We start from the raw sequence: 7,769 nt of genomic DNA, 5'->3' as shown, positions 1-7,769 counted from the left end.
CAACTATTACCTTAGACAATGCCTCCACCAATGATGCTAATGCTAAGACTATTATGAATAACTTTCAAGTTATAGATAAATTGTGCTTCAAAGGGCTTATTTTCATATTAGATGTTGTGCTCACATTTTAAATCTATTTGTTCAAGATGGGATCCATATTATTCAAGATGTCATTGAAAGTGTTAGATATAGTGTTACTTAAAATAGAGTTCTTCGTGTATGTATAAGTTTGGTGAAATTGCAAGACAACTGTAATAACCCAAATAAGGTTAAAAAGAAAAAACTAAAACTACTGGGCACGACGCGACCGGCCACACTATGGCCGGCCTCGTGCCCAACATGCCCTGCATGCCGTGGCAGCATTGCGGGTGCCACGCACCTCCACTAGCCACACTTCTACACGCCACGGCGATGCCTGGAGGTGGGACCCGGCCCACCGGCCACTTCGCCGCCGCTGCGTGACCTTCTCTCTCTCTCTCTAATATACTTTTTCTCTCTTTCTTCCCCACATTCTCTCGACCTCTTTCGCTCTCTAGCTCTCTCTCTCTCTCTCTCCCCCTCTAGTGCACCAGCAGTCACCGACCGCCGAGAAAAGCCTCCGTCGGCCCTTTTGTTCACCGGTGAGCCTCTCTCTATCCTTCTCTCTCTCCCTCTGTCCTTTCTCTCTCTCCCTCTCTCCTTTCTCTCTCTCTTGCTCCTTCTCTTTGTCATTTTCCTCTCAGGACTACCTGAGGTTTGAGCCGCCGACGAGAGGCTAGCCACTGAGTGGCCACCAGCAGCCGTACCCCTCCCCTGCGACCCAACCCTCTTCCCCTTTTTCTCCTTCCTTTTCTTCTTCTTCTTCTCCTTCTTCTCCTTCTCCTTCTCCTCCTTCCCTTCTTTCCTTCTCTCAGGTAGCACTACTGTGAGGTGCTGGGCCAAGCCTAGCACCCTTACAATGTAAGGTGTTGGGCTCAACCCAGCACCTGCTAAGTTAAGGACAGTTTATAGTTGTATATATATATCGATATTATTGATACTATTCAAATTATATTTGATTATGTTATTAATTATTTAATTAGTTTAGTTAATCAATGTATTTAATTTATATGAATTAAATCTAATTACTTCATAATTACTAAATAAATCTAATTATATCATGTTTAGCAAAATACCTACAACATAAATTACTATTTTAATCCTAGGTAGGTAATTGTAATTATTAGGGTTATGTACGTATATTCTTGCGTAGTTATTTGCAGTAACTTAATTCTTATTTTTCATAATTATCAAAGAGAATAATAGGCAGATAATTATGTTTTAAATACACTATTAAATAATATAATTATGGTTAATAAATAACAGAATAAATATAGAAATGAAGAGTACATGATTACAACAAGAAATTATCTTTTACCCGGGTTAAGTTTAATTAATAGAAAGACTGACATTATTTGTTATAAATAATTTAAGATCCCGACCCCCCTGTTCAAGACCCCGTGGACTTAGCTATCGAGGCTATATCATTGTCCTAGCAACGTGAACAAGTGGTTGTTTGGTAACTGCTATGGTTGTGAGTAGTCTTATCCCCTAGACGCCTTTCTCAAATTAGGATATATATATATATATATATATATATATATATATATATATATATATACTTTATCTAGAGATAATTTCAGTCAAGCATATTTTATCATACATTTGATTAGGCTCATCTGAGATATGAGTACATTGGTGATATATAGAGATGATTGGAGATGATTATACTGTTATGGTTTTATACCGAGATAATCTCTAGTATGAGTATGCATGTGATAGATGTATGATTCGAGATTGCATTGTATTATTTTTCTCTTGACTTCTTTACCATCTAAATTCCTGATATGCATGACTTGTTATGGTATTGGATATATGCAAGTGATCTATCATATAGAAGGAAATGCATAAATCTCATTGATAGGAAAGTTAATTAGAAAAAGCATGTAGGTACCCAAGTAGGCGCCAGGGTTAAGGGTGCCTGGATTGATGATTATGGTCGCTGATATACGATGTCTCGTGGCCCACATCCGAGGTCAATTGAGTTTGTGCGCATAGACAATCAGACACCTGTCGTTCGCTAGGGCATGTGTGTGGTAAGTTACTCTCATGTGATTTCTATTAATTGGTGGGGTACCTGATCTGGATGGATTTTGATATACCTTTAGTGTATGGTAGGGTATGATTATGACTGAGATACTCTTAGTGTATGGCAGAGTATGCTTTGAGCCTACGGGCAAGATGTTGAGATCGGGTACCGAGTGTGGACTGTGCATAGTGATCTAGTATGATGATATTATACCGAGACGTTGATGATGATCATGATGTTGAGAAACGCATATGATTTTATTATCATCTAACATACCTGATTATCGAGTGATCAATATGAATCGTACGTGGTTGCATTTGATATCATAGCATGATCATGATCGGCATGCATCATATGTGTTATATTTGAGAGAAAGTTATGATGATAGTATGACATGAAGATTTATTTATACATTGTCGAGAAATATATACTTTGATCAGTTATGACATGATATCTACCATACATTTATATATTATTGAGGATACATTCATATGCTCATTCATGATATGATACCCTTTTTTATTTATATTATCTAGTACTTGATTTACTCTTTATTTGGATTCACTAATTCGAGGTAAGGTCTATTCACTAAGCCTTTAGCTCATGACTTCTTTGTTTTTCTCCTTTCCAAAAACCCAAGTGAACGAGTGGAGCAGGAGACTTCCTTAGAGGTCTTGCCAGTGGGTGAAGAGTAGAGTGTAGTTATTGTTATACGCTAGAATAGTTATCTTATCTGATGTATTAGTGGACATCCTCCAAAGTGTGCCTTAATCTTTGTCTTATATTCTAGCAGGTGACTTTGTACTTGTATAATTATATATATACTACCGTTGTGTATATGTAGTTATGAAAAGCGCTTGATGATGTGTTGTGGCTTGTGTGGGGCCCAAGTAGGGTTATCTGTATGCTGTTGACAGTTAAACTTGAATTATTCTTAGTTTCGATGTTGTGGATAAATTATGATGTTGATACAGGTTTATTTGATTGTCAATAACTAACCAAATAGTCAGGTGCCACGCATGTGCCGTGTGGGCTTGTATCATGCACGTGTTTAGGGTTTGGGTGTTATATTTTCGAGTGGTATCAAAGCTTAGGTTTGTTAAGTATCCGACATATCATTAAGAGCTTTTGTACATTGTCACCTTGAGTCTAGGTAAGTATTGCGATCTTAAGGTTACGCAAGAGATAAACTTTAGAAGTTTACTTGATCACTTATAAGTGGATGAATTCGACTATTTCTATAGAAAGATGCCGCCCCGTCGTAGAGGTTCACAGTCTAGGGTGACCTCCACAACTAAGGCCCCTACTAAGACCCCAGAAGTTCCTCCATCTATAGAGGAGCGTGATCCTATTTCATACCTCCTAGACAGTCAAGAAAGACTTATTGAGGAGATCCTACAAAGTAGAGGAGTTGGCATATCAGTAGAGAGTTTTGAGCCACCTCCTACAGCGAGCATTACCTTTAATAAGTTTATGCAGTTAAACCCCCCGATTTACAGTGGGAGTGTTGATCCACAGGAGGCTAGTGGATGCTTATCGGACATAGAGAAAATATTGGATACTCTAGGATGTAATGATCAGTAGAAGGTAGCCTTTGCTGCCTTTATGCTTAGAGGTGAGGCGGAACAATGGTGGAAAGCCACAGAGAGACTGATAAAATCAAGGATAAGGGACGCAATGATCAACTTGGGAGTTATTTCTTGATGCCTTTGATCAAAAATATTTTCTAGCCTAGAGGAAATAAAAGATGGAAGAAGAATTTCTACATTTACGTTAGGGTCCTATGACGGTGGCAGAATATGAGGCCAGATTTAATGCTTTAGCCCATTTTGTGCCCCATCAAGTTTCAAATGAAGCAGCTAGAGCTCGACGTTTCAAACATGGGCTGAATTATGCTATATGTTAGAGCTTGGAGGCAATAGGCCTTATTCCTTATGCTGATACAGTAGAGAGGGCTATGACACTTGAGGGGGTTATTCAGAAAAAGAGGGCTATGGATGCTCGGCGATCTGGGACACAGTTTGAGCGAGGAGGGAGTTCTAGATCTCCTTCTGCTAGCTAGAGCCTACCGTCTTCACAATCACAGTGTCGCCCTTCCTATCATCCTTATGGGGGGAGTTATAGTGCCGGTTCATCTACTAATCAATTTGATTCATGAGGATCTGGGGGGCTCAGCCAAGCAGTATTGTAGATTAGTGTGACTAGGCCATCATCAAGTGGTAGAGGAGGTGGGATGGCCAGGGGATCATCAGGGCAGAGTCGGCCTTGTTATGGATGTGGCAAGTTTGGCCATCAGCTTTGTGAGTGTCGCAAACCTTTCTTATGCTATGGGTGTGGACAACCGGGTTATATGCGCCGTAATTGTCCTCGGGTCGCCTCCATTTTTATCCCTGCCGCTGTGGTATCTTTAGGTGTTGCTCCTTCTAGGGCCTCAACTACTACTGTGCGGAGTAAGGGAACTGGAGGGGCTGGACCCTCTCAGCCTAGGCGAATGTCTAAGAATGGTCAGATCTTCATGATGACGGAGCACGATGCTTTGGCATCTAATAATGTGGCCACAGGTACTCTGAATTTATTTTCTCATACAGCAAGAGTTTTATTTGATCCGGGTGCCACACATTCCTTTATTTCAAGTTCTTTTGCTTGCCATGCCGATATACTAATGGAACCTTTAGAGGATATTTTGTTGATTGCCACACTAGTAGGAGAGATAGTTATTATTGATTCTGCTTATAAATCTTGTACAGTTAGTTTTGGGGATAGGGAGTTCAAAGTAAATCTTTTACCACTAGAGTTGATAGATTTTGATGTTATCTTAAGGATGGATTGGTTAGCTGCATATCATGCCAACATAGATTGCTATAGAAAGAAAATTGTGATGAATTTAGCTGATGGGCAGAATATAAAATTAAGGGCAATAAATCCAGCAACCCTATGAAGATAATCTCTGCATTTGAAGCTTGTAGGTTATTAAAGAAAGGATGTACCGGTGTCTTAGCTAGCCTGTCAGGAGATACTGATAAACAGATCAAATTAGAAGATGTCCGAGTTATTAGAGAGTTTCCTGATGTTTTTCCAAATGATCTCCCCGGATTACCCCCAGATAGGGAAGTGAACTTTTCAAGTGATTTAGCTCCTGATACTTCACCTATTTCTAAAACTCCCTATAGAATGGCACCAATAGAATTGAAAAAACTTAAGGTACAGTTGGAAGAACTACTATAGAAAGGCTTCATATGACCTAGTGTCTCTCCTCGGGAAGCACCTGTTCTTTTTATTAAGAAGGATGGGACACTCAAGCTATGTATAGACTATAGACAGCTGAACCAAATGATAATAAAAAATAAATATCCTCTACCTCGCATTGATGATTTGTTTGACTAGTTAAGGGGAGCTAGAGTATTCTCTAAAATAGACTTGAGGAGTAGTTACCATCAGTTAAAAGTCTATGAGGAGGATATTTCTAAAACTGCTTTTGTACTAGATATGGACATTATGAGTTTTTGGTCATGCTATTTGGATTGACCAATGCACCAGCTGTTTTCATGGATCTGATGAATAGAGTTTTCCAACCTTATTTGGATCAGTTTGTAATAGTTTTTATTGATGATATACTAATATATTCAGCTAGTGAGGAAGAACATGAGCATCACTTGAGATTAATTCTCCAGATCTTGTGAGAGAAGAAGTTATTTGCCAAATTTTAAAAATGTGAGTTTTGGCTAGATCAGGTGGTCTTTCTAGGACATGTAGTATCACACGAAGGGATCAGTGTGGATTAGTCCAAAATAGAGGCTGTATTGAAATGGAGTCAACCAACTAATATCACAGAAGTGCGTAATTTTCTTGGTTTGGCTGGGTATTATAGAAGGTTTGTAGAAGGATATGCAAAGATAGCTATGCCTCTTACCAGGTTGACTCAGAAAAATCAAAGGTTTGAATGAAATGAAGAGTGTGAAAATAGTTTTCAAGAATTAAAAAGAAGATTGACTTGTGCACCAATTCTGATTATTCCTTGTAGTGGAATAAGATTCCAAGTATATTGTGATGCCTCGCGCAAAGGATTAGGTTGTGTTTTAATGCAGAATGGTAATGTAGTGACATATGATTATGAACAGAATTATCCTACTCATGATTTGGAGTTGGCTGTTGTAGTGTTTGCTCTAAAAATTTGGCGACACTATCTATATGGGGAAAAATGTGAAATTTTTACAGATCATAAAAGTTTTAAATATTTGTTTACTCCAAAAGAACTTAATTTGCGGCAAAGGAGATGGTTGGAATTAGTTAAAGATTATGATTATACCATAAATTATCATCCAGGTAAAGCAAATGTTGTTGTAGATGCCTTAAGTAGAAAGTCAATTGGGAGTCTAGCATTTTTAATTACCCAACAAACTATGATACTTAAGGATCTGCAAAGTCTAGAAGTTCCAATTATGACCAAGGGTAGTGGAGTTGGTTTACTAGCACAATTTACTATCAAGCCTACATTGATAGATAGAATTAGTGCATCTCAGAAGATTGATATTAAGGTTATGCAAATTATGAAACAAGTACAGTAAACTAGATTTCTCTCTAGACTCTACTAGGATACTGCGTTTTAGAGACAGATTGTATGTTCCTAATTGTGAAGAACTTCTAAATGAAATTTTAAATGAAGCTTATACTTTTGCTTATGCTATGCACCCCGAGGGAACAAAAATGTATCATGAGTTGAAGAAGAAATTCTGGTGGAAAGGGATGAAAAGAAATATTGGGGAATTTGTGGCTAGGTGTTTGACTTGTTAGCAAGTCAAGATTGAGCATCAGAGGCCTGCAAGCATATTACAACCTTTGCAGATTCCTGAATGGAAATGGGAACATATTAATATAGATTTTGTGACAGAATTACCAAAGACGCAAAAGGGGAAGAATGCAATTTTGGTGATTATTGATAGACTAACCAAATCAGCACACTTTTTACCGGTTAGTACTACTAATTCAATGGAAAAGTTAGCTATCTTGTTTAGAGATGAAATTTTTGCTCACCATGGAATTCCTGTTAGTATCACTTCAGATAGAGATCCTTGTTTTGTGTCCAGATTTTGGAAGCAGTTTCATCAGTCTTTTGGAACAAAACTACAGTTTAGTATAGCTTATCATCCTCAAACAGATGGTCAATCTGAGCGTACTATTCAATCATTAGAGGATATATTGAGAGCATGTGTAATTAATTTTGGATTGGGTTGGGACAAATATTTACCATTGATAGAGTTTGCTTAAAATAACAGCTATCATGCTAGCATTGGCATGCCTCCCTATGAAACATTATATGGCCGGAAATGCAGATCACCAATTTATTAGGAAGAAGTTGGAGAAAAGAAGGTTGAAAACTCAATACTAGTGCAAGCTACAGTTGAGAAGATAAAGATGATTAGAAAACATATGAAGGTGGCACAAAGTAGACAGAAAAGTTATGCTAATAATAGGAGGCGTGATTTGGAGTTTCAACTTGGGCACAAAGTATTCTTAAAAGTTTCACCTTGGAAGGGTGTGTTTCGCTTTGGAAAGAAAGGAAAATTAAGTCCTAGGTATATAGGACCTTATGAGATTCTTGGACGGGTGGGGCCTGTAGCTTATAGAGTAGCTTTACTACCTAACTTAGCTCAAATTCATAATG

The sequence above is a fragment of the Typha angustifolia genome, chromosome 6, assembly GCF_048772165.1.
Source record: "Typha angustifolia cultivar Huaian chromosome 6, ASM4877216v1, whole genome shotgun sequence".
Lineage (NCBI taxonomy): Eukaryota > Viridiplantae > Streptophyta > Magnoliopsida > Poales > Typhaceae > Typha > Typha angustifolia.
Note: the sequence above shows the minus strand (reverse complement) of the source record.